At 35.5% G+C, this 15,502-nt stretch overlaps 1 protein-coding gene across 1 annotated transcript in view; it reads left to right on the top strand.

The window, feature by feature from the left end:
- The window catches only part of noi (splicing factor 3a subunit 3 noi), a 251,677-nt gene that overhangs the window by 202,980 nt on the left and 33,195 nt on the right, over nucleotides 1-15,502 (top strand). The gene's annotated exons all lie outside the window — the stretch shown is intronic.

Genomic DNA, 15,502 nt, shown 5'->3' with positions numbered 1-15,502 from the left:
TATAAAAAAGCTTTTGATTGCATGGATCACAACAGACTGTGGATTGTAATGCAATCATTGGGAATACCTAAGCATCTGATCCTCTTGATAAGAGAGCTGTATGACCAAGAAGCTTCAGTAAAAACAGTTCTTTGGAGAAATAGACAGTGTTAAAGTGGAAAAAGGGGTGTGGCTGAGTTGTATATTGTTATAGTAAATATATTATGAGAATGGCTAACTTAGACAAAGATCCAGATGAAATTAAAATTGGTGACAGAAAAATAAATAATTTAAGATATTCAGATAATACTGGAGAGGTTGATTCTATTGGTTAAGAGGGAAAATAACAAAGCTGGACTTAATTTAAACATCAGAAAAACAAAAGTGATGGTGTCTGGCAATTTAAATGAATTTATAATAGAGGGAGATAAAATAGAAATTGTTGAAAGTTATGATCAATCATTCATGATCTGTCCCACAGTATGCACCAAATAGTGTTTTTGCTGATTGGATAGCATCTCCACTTTCTGCTGATAACAATATACTCTGTCTGATTTCTATATTCTCCATTTGGAAGGAAGTCCATGTGTACATGGACTTCCTTGTACACATGGACTGAAGTCCATGTGTACAATCTTCTTTTATGTTTTTGAAAACAAGTGTTTGCAATAAAACAACTGTTTTCAACACAAAACTCCAACATTCTTTATCCTGCTTTATTCCTCTCATAATACCCATCTATAAAAAAGGAAAATAAAGCTAAATGTGAGAATTACAGAGGTATTTCTTACTGAGTGTTTTTAGTAAGATTTATGCAAGTATACTTGAGAAATGGCTAAGACAAATTATGGAAGGAAAGCTTGGTGAAGAACAAGCTGGATTCATACCAAATAGAGGTTGTCAAGATCGGATTTTCACTATTAAAACAAATAGTTGAAAAATCTTGGGAATCTCTATTTAAGTTTCATAGATCTAGAAAGGGCATGTGACAAGGTGCCAAGGCGAAAGCTCTGCTAACTAAACAATACAGTGTAAATGGGACGTTATATCAAGCAATACATTGTCTCTATTTGAGCTGTAAGTCATCAGTTAGAAGTGAAGAAGTTACAGGAAAATTTTGAGGTTAAATCAGGTGTACAACAAGGCTGTATGTTATCTCCACTGTTAATCTTCATCTATATGGATCACATTAGGAAGGAAAGTGGTATAAATCTAGTACAAGTCTGCAAAATTCCCTAACTAAATTGAGTATCTATTATAATAAATTTCGTATGAAACTCAGCAGTAAAAAAGACAAAGACAGTGAAAATAGGTAGAAACATTGAAAACATCAACAGTGTCCTGAATGGAGAACTTATATTACAAGTAAAACATTTCAGCTGTTTAGGCACATTTTTTAGTGAAGATGCCAAATTAAATATGGGAATACACAATACACAACAGAATTTGTAAAACTAGTATGGTAGGAAGTTCAGCTGAATTCTATATAAATTTATTTAGCTGAATAAATTTATATAGAATAAGTGCAAAATTAGTCTAAAACAGTAACCTATCTGTGTACAAGACAGTATTCAAACCAATTTTAACTTATGGATATGAGAGCTGAGTTAAAAATAAAACACTTGATCAAAGACTGGAGACCACAGAAATTAGACTTCTGAGAAAAATTAGTGGAGCTAACAGATGGCATCAATAGCAGTATCATAGTAAAAATGAGGATATTAGGAAAGAACTTGCTATTGTTAGTATTTAGTAATTTGCTTACAGAACTAATCTCACACGGTATTGTTATTTAAAAAAGAATAAGAGAGGAAAGATTAGCAAAACAAGTATTCTTTGTCAAGTTGGCAGGAAAAAGATCCAGAGGAAGACTAAGATGTACGTTGATTGATACAGTATAAAGTGGCTTAAGAGACAGAAATATAAGATCCGATGACTTATGTTGGAGTTTTGACAGATAATAGATTAATTTGGAGAAAATTGTTGATTGGAAGTTAATAATGATGTAACTTTTTCATGAAGTACTATCATAATATCCTGTGCATTCCCTGAGAGTATATGTCAGTAATTTGGTTAACGTGTTAAAGAATGAATTTAATATGACAATGGGGAAGAATATTAATGTTACTTTATGGGGTTTTGAGTATCTGTTTAGAATAATAATAAAATTTGAGAATTGGCTGTCTTCAGAATATAGAAAGACCTAATATTGCCCTACATAATGTGCATCAGTGAGTCTCTACTTTTCTGATTAGCATATAAACTTACCATATGGGATCCCCTACCACTATACAGGTGGTATGGGATACTGGTTGATGATATTTTTCATTATATGGAAGGTGGAAAGGACAAAGGAACATATATTGAAGTTGCATTTTTCTACAGTTTAAGAAAGGGATAGGAGCTAGATATTTTGCTCAAGGAGTAGTGAGTGAATAGTACAGTTTGCCTATTGAAGTGGTGAATACATCTAGCATGAATGAGTTTCAGAGAAGGTGTGGCACCTATTGTGGGTGAAGTGATCACTATTTAGTCTTGACCAGGATAAAATTGAATTTCATATTGAAAAGAATAACATGTAAGAAAGTTTTAAAGCAAATAAAAGTTGAGCAGCTCTCAGATGTAAACTGTAGACTAAAATACAGAAATATTATTGAAAAGAAAATGAAAGAGTTTGAGAACAGGAATCAAACCTTGGAGATTCAGTGGCAAACTCTGAAGGAAACATTGATTGATTCTGCCAGAGAGGCATGTGGTGAGGTTGTGTGCAAAGATAAAAAAATCAGAACTCCCTGGTGGACACAGGAAGTTAAAGAGGCAGTGAAGGAAAAGAAGAAAGCATATCAAAAGTTCCTGGCAAATAAGTCAGCTTTTACTCTTACAGAATACAGAGACAAATGTAAGAAAGCTAAACAGTGTGTAAAACTAGCTAAACAAAAGTCATGGGAGGACTTTGGCAAGAATATAGAAAATAAATATCAAGAAGGTGGCAAAATATTCTGGAGGTTGTTGAAGAAGCTTAGGAATGGAGGAAAGAGTGCTGTAAAAGGAATTAGAGATGATAAAGGTGAAATGAAAACAGGAGAAAAAGATATCCTTGAAGTATGGAGTAATTACTTTGAAAAACTGTTAAATGAAACAAGCAGTGATGACAGCACAGTGATAAAAAACACTGACCAGGCATGCAGTCAGGAATACATATCTATACTTGAAGTAGAAAAAGCCATCAAAGGCTTGAATTGTGGAAAGGCAGCAGGAGTAGATGATATTCGACCAGAAATGCTGAAGTATGGTGGTATAAGAGTCTTACAGTGGTTGCACTGCATAGTTCAGAAAGCCTGGACAGAGGGACGAATTCCCGATGATTGGAGTAGAGCTCTCATAGTACCCATATATAAAAAGGGAAATAAAACTGAATGTGAGAATTACAGAGATATTTCCCTACTGAGTGTTCCTGGCAAGATCTATGCAAGTATACTTGAGAAACGGTTGAGAAGAATTGTGGAAGAAAAGCTTGGTGAAGAACAAGCTGGATTCAGGCCAAATAGAGGCTGTCAGGATCAGATCTTCACTTTACGACAAATAGTCGAGAAAGCATGGGAATATAACAAAGATCTGTATTTAAGTTTTGTCGATTTGGAAAAGGCATATGACAAGGTGCCAAGAGAGAATCTATTCAATACGCTGCAGTTATATGGTGTCAATGGGGCATTATATCAAGCAATACTTAGTCTTTATTTGAGTTGTAAGTCAGCAGTTAGAATTGAAGGAAGTACAGGAAGATGGTTTAATGTTAAATCTGGTGTGAGACAAGGATGTACATTATCCCCTCTGTTATTCATTATCTATATGGATCACATTATGAAGGAATGTGGTATTAAACCTGATATCAAAATTGGAGATGTTAATGTCAGCTCTTTGCTTTATGCGGATGATGTTATACTTCTAAATAAATCCGCTACAAGTCTGCAAGATTCTCTGACTAAATTGAATAGCTGTTGTAATAGATATGGTATGAAGGTCAGCAATAAAAAGACAAAGACAATGAAAATAGGCAGAATCATTGAAAATGTCAACTGTGTTGTGAATGGAGAACCTGTGGAACAAGTAAAACATTTCAGCTACTTAGGCACAATTTTTACTGAAGATGGTAAACTAAATATAGAAATAGACAACAGAATCAGCAAAGCTGGTATCGTGGGAAGTCAATTGAATAAATTCATATGGAATAAGAAAGAAATTAGTCGGAACACTAAATTAGCTGTATACAAGACTGTGTTCAAACCAATTTTAACTTATGGATCTGAGAGCTGGGTCAGAAGTAAAACACTTGACCAAAGACTAGAGACCGCAGATATGAGAGTCCTGAGAACGATTAGAGGCGTGAACAGATGGCATCAATGGCAATATCATATTAAAAATGAGGATATTAGGAAAGAACTTGACATTGTCAGCATCCAGGAATGCGTTAGCAGAGCTAATCTCAGATGGTATGGTCACTTAAATAGAATGGGAGAGGAAAGATTAGCAAAACAAGTGTTCTCTGCCAGGTTGGCAGGAAAACGACCCAGAGGAAGACCAAGATATAGGTGGATTGATACGGTACAAAGTGCCTTAGACGATAGAAATATAAGATCTGATAATGTTGGAGTCTTGACAAGTAACAGACTGATTTGGAGGAAAATTGTAGATAGGAAGTTAGTAATGATGTAATTTTTTCATGTAGTACTGTCATATCCTGTACACCCCTTGAGGGTACATGGCAGGAATTTGATGATGATGATGATGATGTGTTGGTCTCCTTTGACGAGTCATTGACTTCCCAGAGATTATCTGTTTATAATAATAATAAAATTTGAGAATTTCTGGTATAATATCATGTGCATCATCCTTCTTACCACATTTTAGGTTTCTCTTGACTTTTCTATCTGAAGTATTGATATTTACTCCTGATTGCATTGTTCTTGAGAATTTTTCACCCCTGTTGTATTTCTCACTGTTTGTTTTTCATTTAATATCCTTGCAAAGGTATTGCAGATATCTGGAATATCTTTATCCTCAGTTTTTATGTCACCTTTTTCATCTCTGATTCCTTTCTCCATTTTAAGCTTTTTCAATCTCCAGAACAAAAGCCACCTATGTGATATATATTTGCTATATTCTTTCTTTTCTTTCCATGATTGTCATTTAGGTACTTTTATACATTTCACTTTCTTACAATTTACTGAACTCTTATTTTTTCCTTGAGTAATATTTATATATTTCAGTCTACAGTTTATCTCTGAAAGTTGCTTGACTTTGATTTTTTTGAAAATTTTCTTAGTAGGATCATATTGAATTTCATATTTTCCTTTTCAGTATGAAATTTGATTCTGCTCAAAACTAAATAGTGGTCACTTCCTATTTCAAATGTCCTGTATCCTGAATAATAATGACAAAGATATCAAAACAATCATAACATAAAGACTTTTTGTTGTCTTTTCAGGCATAAGCTTGGAGGCCTGATTTTAATTGTTTTTAAAGTGTAACAAAGAGACATCAGAACTGGCATTATGTTTTTCCTTATGGTGAGAATTTCTGTATTAGATTTAAAGTGGGCCAAGTTTTTAATTGGCTGTAGGATGTTGCTGCTGATATGAGAATGTGCTTTGCTTTGGCACTCCTTCATATTTCAATCATCCACTGATGTTCACACTCCATTCAGGTCATTTCCTGTAGTTCTTTGTCTTTCCTACTTACAGTGCATGTTTATTTTATACCTGCCAGGAACTGAGATTTTGTCTGTTCATAGCACATGTTCATAAACTAATTTTATATGAAATATAAAATTAGTTTAATACTAATTACAAAGGCAGAAATTTTGGAATGAAGAATATGCAATTCTCAGTGTGAACTTATAGGTTTCATTTCCAGAAGATAATTCAGCAGATTATTAGACAATGCAGGAATTACATTACCCCAAGCAGCGTTTAAATGAACATACGGAGGATAAGAAAGTTAAGCAGCAAAATAGGAAATAACAAAGCAAATGGATCGGGTAAGTTAGTGTGTAATGAAAATTAGGTAAGTAACTTGGATAGTAAAAAGAAGGACATTATTTGGTATGGTAACTCTATCATAAAACATGCTATTGGTGAATGGGTTATAACTTCAATTTTTCCCACAGCAAAAATTAAAAATATAGCATGTGCTATTGAAAAACAGAAAAGCAATGCAAAAGATATTGTAATTCTAGCATTACCAATTACTTAGCTAGCAATAAGTTCAGTATGAGAGAGCATATGAAATGATTGTTGGAAACCATGAGAGTGAACAGTGAGAAAGTGAAATATTAAGTGTATTACCTAGATATGATAGAAATATTAAGAAGAAGGGCTTTGATGGCAAACTGATTAAATGCATAAGTTGTGTAGAAGGAATTGATACAGGTTTTTGGATATGTGGAGTTAGTTTGGGGGAAGAATGGATTTGTATATAAGGGACAGCCCACACTTGAATGTGTTTGTTATCAGAAATCTTAAAAATTGTTAATTGGTATGAGACCTAACACAGAGATTTGGGGAAAATAAATTATATTGAGAGAATCTGTGTGTAAGAGTGACAATGTTATGTAACTCTGTTAATGATGAGACTGGTCATTATCATGGAAATGATTATTAGTAAAGAACAATTTTGTGTTCGTCTAATTTTAGACCTATCAAGCATTTACAAAGATGTCTGCATAAATAAGACATTAATTAGAAGGAGATCTGCAAGTTGTCGAACTGTGCCATACAGACTACATACACAAGTATATAAAAATGCATGCAGGTAGGTTATGTCTGTACACAAATGCTAGGAGTATCAGAAACAAAGGGGAAAAATTTGTTGCCGTGGTCAATATATTGGGACCTCAGATTGTAGGCAATAGTGAGAACTGGTTTTCGGTTGTTGATTGGGAAGAATAGCAACAGTGCATGGAAATTTAAAAATATCTAAATGATGCATATCAGAATGTGTCTCTAGAGTACAAAGAATAAATAGGGTAGGAGTGAAATGGATGTGCAATCTTATTAAGTAAGAGATTCATAAGAAAAGGATGATGTGGAAGGAATGCCATGTGCATAAGGATGATGTCAGTTATGAAAATTATAAGGAGCAGGCTAGAAGAATCACAGCTGTTGTACAGAAATCTGAGTATGAAAAGAAACTGGCTCTGCAAGCTAAAGACAACTCCAAAGAATTATATCGATATACTGCATATCCACATGGTGTAAGGGTGACATATGTAGAAGAGGTTGTTCAACTAATGAGTGCCCATTATGCTAAAAGCTCTCAACCTGATGTATTCCACATTGAGTTCATTGCTACCCCTTCACTGCATGAAGAAACTCAGGTGTATGAGGAGGAGGTATTAGAGCTCTTACACAAACTGAATAAGAATTCAGTAATGGAGGCTGATGGGATATCAGCATGAGTGCTAAAAGAGTGTTCACCTGAACTGGCTATTCCTTTGACTAGGCTATATAATTTGAGTCTCAGAACAGAGAAGATTCCACAGGAGTGGAAAGAATGTAAGGTAATCACATTGCATAAGGGTGGTGCAATGACCGATGTCCCCAACTATCAACCAAACAGCATCTCAGATGTGGTGGTGAAGATTTTGGAAAAGTTGGTTAGGGCTCACATTCAGAAATGGGTTGATAGAGAATCTCTACTTTACAATGAATAGCATGGATTTAATAAGGGAAGGTCATGGTTCAGCAACTTGCTCACATTCCATAATAATGTTACCATTGAGTTAGACAAGGAGAATGGATAATTGATATTCTTGGATTTTGCTAAAGCTTTTGAATACAGTGAAAGGTTGTTACATAAATTGGAGCATATGGGATTGGATTATAAAATATTAGCATAGATAAGAGGATGGTTGACTGGCAGACATTAAAAAGTGGTATATGGGGGTGGGGGGGGGATGTGAGTCAGCAAGATTTAAGGTAACTAGTAGTGCACCACAAGGATCAGTCCTTAGTCCATTCTTATTCGGTCTGTACATTAATGACATTGGAAAGGATTTGATAGGCAACATGCAGTTATTTCCTGATGATGATGTAGAGATAGGCAGGATGATTATAATAGGCTTGAATTGCAGCCACGTGAAAATAACTGTCATTTCAATGTTAGCAAATGTAAAGTCATGCACTTCAGTGTGATTAGATATCCAATGGCATATTATATTGGTGGGATTATGTTAGAAGAAACTGATCAAGCTAGGAATCTTGTTTTAGCAGACAGGAAGTTGATGGGTCATATAGCAAAAATATTTCAGAGGATAATTGCAATGCTGATAACACATCTTGACGTGTAAAGATAAGGAAGTCATTTTCCTCTTTACAAGGCCTTGATAAGACCTCGCTTGGACTATTGTGCAAAGGTCTGGTCTCCTGGTTTCCTTGGTGGTTGTGAAACATTGGAGAAACTGAAAGGGTTATACAGGATTTCAGTAGATGGAATTTTTCATTTTGATGGGGAAAGGATGTGAGGGTATCCTTGAAAGTTGTGAATGAATGCTGTCAAGAAGGGGGTGAGGGCTTGATTTTTCTCTCATAGAGTGGTGTGTGTGATTGGAATGGATTGCCGTTTGATGTATGTGCAAGTATTGTGAATGAGTTCAAGATATGTATGACAGCTAGTGAGAGTAGTATGTGACCTTCCTTGATGAGTCCCTGAATCTCTCTTAATACTATATATTAAGAGAGATGTCTCCTTGGACATCTCTCTTAATAATAATAATAAGTTATTTGTCCACAATTAATTATCAAGTCCTGAGAAATTCGGAATTCCCAAAATAATGTGGTATCACATTATTAAATTATTATTAAAATAGGATTGAATTTTGTAATAATTGAAAATTACATCATCATCAATTTCCTGGTATGTACCCCTAAGGGATGTTGACATTATTATGGCAGCACTACATGATTAAGTTTACGTTATTCTTAATCTCCTATCAACAATTTTTCTCCAAATCCATCTGTTACTTGTGACAACTACAATATTGTCATATCTAACATTTCGTGCTTCTAAGACACTTCTGACTGAATCAATCCACCTATACCTTCACCTTCCTCTGGTTCTCTTTCCAACCATCTTGGCATGAAACACCTGTTTTGCTAACTTTTCCTCACCAATTCTATTTATGTGGTTGCACCACCTTAAATTAGCTCTGCTGACATTTTCTTAAATGCTAATAATGTCAAATTCCTCTCTAATATCTACATTTTTAATATGATTTTGCCATTGGTTTACTCCTCAAATTTTTTTCAGAATCCTCATATCTGTGACTAATTTCTCGCATATTCCATATAAATTTATTCAGCTGGCTACCCACCATACCAGTTTTGCTTATTCTGTTGTCTATTTCCAAATTTAAACTGCCATCTTCACTAAAAACCGTGCCTAAATAACTGTAATATATTACTTGTTCTATAGGATGATTTTCATGCCAAATTTGTTACATCTGTCATTCAATTTAGTTGACCAGTGTTTCTCAACATGGGGCAATTTGAATATTTTGGGGGGCAATTAGAAAATGTACATGCATATATTTATACATATTTATATTATACTTTTTCAGAACTTGGCTGACTATTATACTGGGGGGGGGGCATCAAAATCTTTGAGACGTTGAGGTGGGGCATGATCCAAAAAACATTGAGAAACACTGTTGTAACTGTTGTAGACTTTCACTAGATGAGAAAAGGAGTACATCATCTGTATAAAGTGAAGAGCTAAGTTTGGCATCTCCAATTTTAATATCAGGCTTGATGCCACTTTCTTTCATAATGTGATCCATATAGATGATGAAGAAGAGGGGAGATAATGTGCATGTTTGTCTTACCATCTTATTTTTCATCAAATCATCTTCTTTTGTTTCCTTCAATTCTAACTTCTGACTGTCAACTTAAATGTAGACTATGTATTGCTTTGTATAATGTTCCATTCACCCCATATAATTGTAGTGTTTGTTTTGGAAAGCTTTTCTCTGGGCACCTTGTCATATGTTTCCAGATCTGCAAAATCCAAGTACAGATCCTTGTCATATTCCCACAAATTCTCAACTATTTGTCTTAAAGTGAAAATCTCATTTTGACAACCTCAGTTTGGCTTGAATCCAGCTTGCTTTTTTCCAAGTTTCTTTTCCTCAATCTTTCTCAACCTCTTTTCAAGTATACTTGCATAAATCTAATTATCTAAAATAAAGCTCTACTCCAATCATTGGGAATTTGATCCTTCTCAGAAAAGGCCCTCTGAATTATGCAGTGCAGCTATTGCAAAACTTTTATATACCTCCATACTTAAGCATTTCTGGTCAAATATCATCTACTCCAGTTGCCTTTTCACATTTCAAGTTTTTGACACATTTCAAGCCTTCTCCACCCCAAATAATGATATGTAACACTTTTTGCATTCCTCTTGAAAATTTTGTAGTATGTTGTCACTGCTTAGTTTGTTCAACAGTCTTTGAAAGTAATTACTCCAGACATCTAGGATATCATTATCTTCAGTTTTCATGTCACCTTTATCGTCTTTGATTCCTTTTACAACACTTCAATAGCATTCAGATCATTTTGCCACCTTCCTGATATTTATTTTCTATACTCTTACCAAAGTCTTTTCATGAATTTTGTTTAGCTACTTTTACATATAGCTTAGCTGTCTTACAGTTTTCTGTATTCTTTTTGCATAAATCTGCCAACTTATTTGCTAGGAACTTTTGGTATGCTTTCTTCTTTTCCTGGAGACTGCTTCTTTAACTTCTTGTGTCCACCATGGGGGGGGGGAGGGGGTTCTTATTTTTCTACCCTTACAGCAACTTCACTACATACCTCCCTAACTGAATCAATCAGTGTTTGCTTCAGAGTTTGCTACTGATACTCCAAGGTTTGATTCTTGTTTTCAATTTGTCTAATTTTTTCTTCAATAATGTTTGTATAGTCGAATCTGTAATTTACTTTTAAAAGTTGCCCAACTTTAATTCATTTTAAAACTTTCTTACATACTATTCTTTTCAATGTGATATCCATTTTTATTCTGCTCCTGAACCAGCATGATGATATCACTGTTAATAATGACGTAATCAATGAGCCTTTTCTTATTTCTTGTGTATTCTCTCCATGTCAGCTTTATGTTCAATGCCTCAATGCTTATACTGAAGCCTGAAATAGATGAAGAAAACTATTGAAGCTTCCTAAACAGAATTTGAACATGCAAAAAGCAGAAAACGCGCAGGCTGCCGAAATGACAGCTGTGCCTTTTGGTCTCTTGCCAAACAATTGGTCTTAACTTTTGCCCTACACCATTTCCACTTCTATCATACCCAGATGGCTTTGTTGCATTATCACCCATAGAAAAAGCTAATCTCCTGGCTTCACACTTTACCATTGTCATTTATGCATGCATTTTAGGCAAAGGGTGAAGCCAGGAGATTAGCTTTTTCTGTGGTTGATGATGCAATAGAGCTATCTGGGTATGATAGAAGTGGAAATGGTGTAGGGCAAAAGTTATGACCAATTGCTTTGGCCCCCCCCCCCCCATATCCTTTTGCTAGAAAGAGATCAGAAACCTATTGTCTAAATTAGACACAAAAAAGTTTCCTTTTTTAACAGCTCTCTTATACTTTCTACATACTCTCGTAGTCCACTGGTATCTATCCCAAAGCCTGGGAATTGGCCTATATTCAACCCAGTCCTAAGAAGGGTGACAAATCACTGCCATCTAACTACCACCCTGTCTCACGCACCTCAGTTCTATCTTAAGTGATGGATTCTCAACTCTCAACTCCTACACGATCTTGAAGGCACTCACAGCTATTAAGCGACCACCAGTATGGATTCCATCACTGCCAATCAACAGGAGGTCTATTCTCATATATCACTCATCTCTGGACAAATGCCATGGAGAAATTTGGTGAATCTCAAGTGGTTGCACTTGATATCTCTAAAGCTTTTGATCCGATCTGGCACAAAGGCTTACTAAGCAAATTCCTATCATTTGGACTATCTCAAGACTTCTGCAGTTGGATTGCCAGCTTTCTGTCTGGATGCATGCTATGTGTGATGGTAGATGGTTCCTTATCCTCTCACAATCCAACTAATGCTGGGGTTCCACAAGGTTTTGTTCTTTCACTAATCCTCTTCCTTCTGTATATCAGTGACCTACTTCAGTTTTCCTCCAACCCAATACACAGTTTTGTAGACGACAGCATATTGTCCTCCACCCTTTCATTTGACAAACCTCACTTCAACCTACAGAACATCAACCACCACTGCCCTCAATTCTGACCTTCAGTGGGATACAGATAATCTCGTCAATTTCAATGCTAATAAAATACAGTTCTGTCTTATTTCTCACCCCCCCCCCCCCAGTATTATTTTTGATAACACTCAAATTTCCAGACAAGATGAGATTTCTCTTCTTGGAATTACCCTGACATCAGGCCTCTCCTGGTATAAACACATCACAACCATTGCATCCATGGCTTCCAAAAAAAACTAGAATTTCTCTTTTAATCAAGACGTTACGTCACCCCTGTATCGAATACTGCTCTCACATTTGGAGTGGAGTTCCTAAAAGCTCCCTCAAAATGCTTGAATCAATACAGAGGAGAGCAATTAGATTGATAAATAACCCATCTCTTATATAACTTACATAACTCACTCCCCTCACTTTCGCACAGACATTTGGTCTCTGCAGTTTGTAAATTCTACAAATATTTCCATGGCAAATTTTCATCTGAAATAGCATCAATAATGCTCATTGGAACACATACATCTGCTGCCCAACATCCCTTCACAATACACCTTGAAACCCACAGAACAAGTTTCTTTTCTTCCTCCTTCATCCCTGCTACTGCTGTACTGTGGAACAGTCTTCCCCCTGATGTATTTCCCAAGGAATATGATATACAGGCTTTTAAATCAAATGTAAACAAGTTTCTCCTTTCCCAACCCACTACCTATATAAGCTGCTGACGTACTATAGGTTGATTAACCGACCTCTCGTGTATGGGCCAAACATAAAAAAAAAAAAGTTGAAACATGGTGTTAGTAATGACTAGTCTGTGTGCTGAGCAACAATCCAGCAAATACTTACCATTATTATTAGCTTTGTCCTTTTCTCCAAATTTTCCCAAAACATTCCTATATGCCTGGTGGTATTAATTTCCTACTCTACTGTACAGATCTCTAACAAGAACCACTTTTTCCATTTATGTTAGCTAATGACACAAAAAATTCTTCCACTTCTTCTGTGGGACCATAGGACCATTTCTCCATAGGGGCACAAATAAGGTTCCTTGTCTGTTTCTCCATTTTGAAGTATGTCCACATCACCACTTGAAACTGCCTTCCAATCAAGAAGTTTATTTTCATGTTTGGTGTTGAATGCTATAGTTGCTCCTTCCTTTCCTTAATCATTATTGCCTGAATATAATATTGTGTACTTATTTTTTTAGTATGATCTCACCTGTTTTTGTGTTTTTTTTTGTCTCACTGATGCCAATTATGTCCACATGGTGCCTTTCCATTTCTTCTGTAAGTTCAATTTCTTTTTTATTAATACTCTTTATATTGAGTTCCCATCTTCAGTTTTTTAGCTGTCACATTTATTCTTCTTCTTCTAGATATTGAGTTGGAACTTGTTCCAGTAGCTGACTTTTCACTGTTTGCCGTGATTTATTGAGGAAAACAGCAGGGGGAGCCTTGTTTAATCTAGCAATCCCCCCAGCCAGCATGAAATCTCATCAAGCTGTACCATGATATGCATTTGTCAGCTAAGTCCCAAAGTGCCAGCCCATCCATGTGCATTCAGTATCCAGTAGATACCTAATAAAAGGGTGCACCATGTAAAGGTGAGGATTGAAATTAGGTCAGAAGCCTGAGTCGGTTCTCTGCATTCCTGAAAGGTGATGTTTAGGTCTTCAAAGCCAAATAACTCCCAGTTATTTGGCTTTGACCCTTAAGCAACCCCTAGGATATCCTTATCTTTAGTTCTCATATCACCTTTATCATTGATTCCTTTCTTTTACAGCACTCTTTTCTGCATTTCTAAGAGTCTTCAGTATTTTATTCTCAGATTCTTTAATTGAAAATTATTCCCATTGAAAAATGGTTTGGAGATTAGAATTTCTTGGTGAGTTATGTAACACAAAGAAGTTTGTCAAATGTACAACTGCTCTGAGAATGTCCAGTGGTTTTCATTGATTTCATTTCATGAGATCACCATCCTGTTTATTGGAAACCTGAAGTGGCTTAAAAAAAAGTTCCATGTTTGGTCTCTAGAGCAGAACTCTGGGTATTACTAACCTTGATTCCATTCACTAGGTTTATGACTTTTCATGAGTGGAATTTATATTAAAAAAAAAAAAAAACAGCTGGGTGTACTCTCCTCAGTTTAACTCTTCACTATTAAGTGAAAGAAAGTTGTCCTGCAATGCTCCAGCATTAGTTGCAAAGTTTGAGATAAAGATTTTGTGTTTATTATACATAATGTGTCTGTTGCAGAAGATAGACCATAAGAAAGGAGCATTTTTAAACTTTTGTGCCAAGCCTGATCAAATTCTTTAGAGGTATCTTGGAGAATTTTTAAAATTTTCCATGGCATTTCTTTCTATGGTGGGTATGCAATATAAGCAAGATCTCTATTGAATAATAATAGTTGTATCTATACCAGCAGCAGCAGTAATTTATTAGCTGAAGTTTCCAGGTATCGGGGGAAGTTAGCTGTTAATAGATTCCTGCATTATGTTAGAAGAAATCAAAAGAAGTTATTTGATGAGAATGACTTGTCATTCTTCTGAGATATAGGTTGAATATGGACTTATTTTTAAGCTGCCAGGACAAATAGTACCAATGGAATAGAAGAGTATAAAAAGGAGTCAATTCTGGAGCACACCTTCAGAACCATGGGTGAAATGTCATCAGGTCTGGAGACTTTTTGCTATGCTGTTTTTACAACCTTATTCTGATATCTTCCTATCAAAAAGAGATATTTGGATGTTGATAGATGAACTGGTATGAGGACATTTACTGAGATAATGAGAATATGGGATAGAGAATGTTATTTATTTACAAGAAGTAGGTGTGTGAGAGAGAGAGAGTGAGTGAGTGAAGGTAAAGATTACATTGGTGTGGAAATCTGTGGAGAGGAAAGCCTTCAACCATAATATGTAGCGAATGGGCAGAGAGAAACTGGTGACACAGTTGCAAAAGGCATCAGTGTACTGAACAGGTCTCTGTGCCAGATCCATTCAAATTCTCCATGCAAATGTCAGGAGACTGACCATGTGAGTTTCTCCAAATCTTTCCATGGCTTGACTTCAAAGGTGGGTAGTGATAGCTAGAAGAACATCTATATATAAAGAATGATAAATCCATGTTACTGGTCACTGATTGGCTGCTGATCTCTAGGGAGTGAAGGAATTTCTCTCTGCCCATTCGCTACATATCATGTTAGTGACATCTTATCATTAGTGAAATCTATT

This window comes from Typopeltis vanoorti, chromosome 19 (assembly GCF_054136105.1).
Source record: "Typopeltis vanoorti isolate ZY-2024b chromosome 19, IOZ_Tvanoo_1.0, whole genome shotgun sequence".
NCBI classification, from domain to species: Eukaryota; Metazoa; Arthropoda; class Arachnida; order Uropygi; family Thelyphonidae; genus Typopeltis; species Typopeltis vanoorti.
Note: the sequence above shows the minus strand (reverse complement) of the source record. Positions and strands in the feature narration are given on the sequence as shown.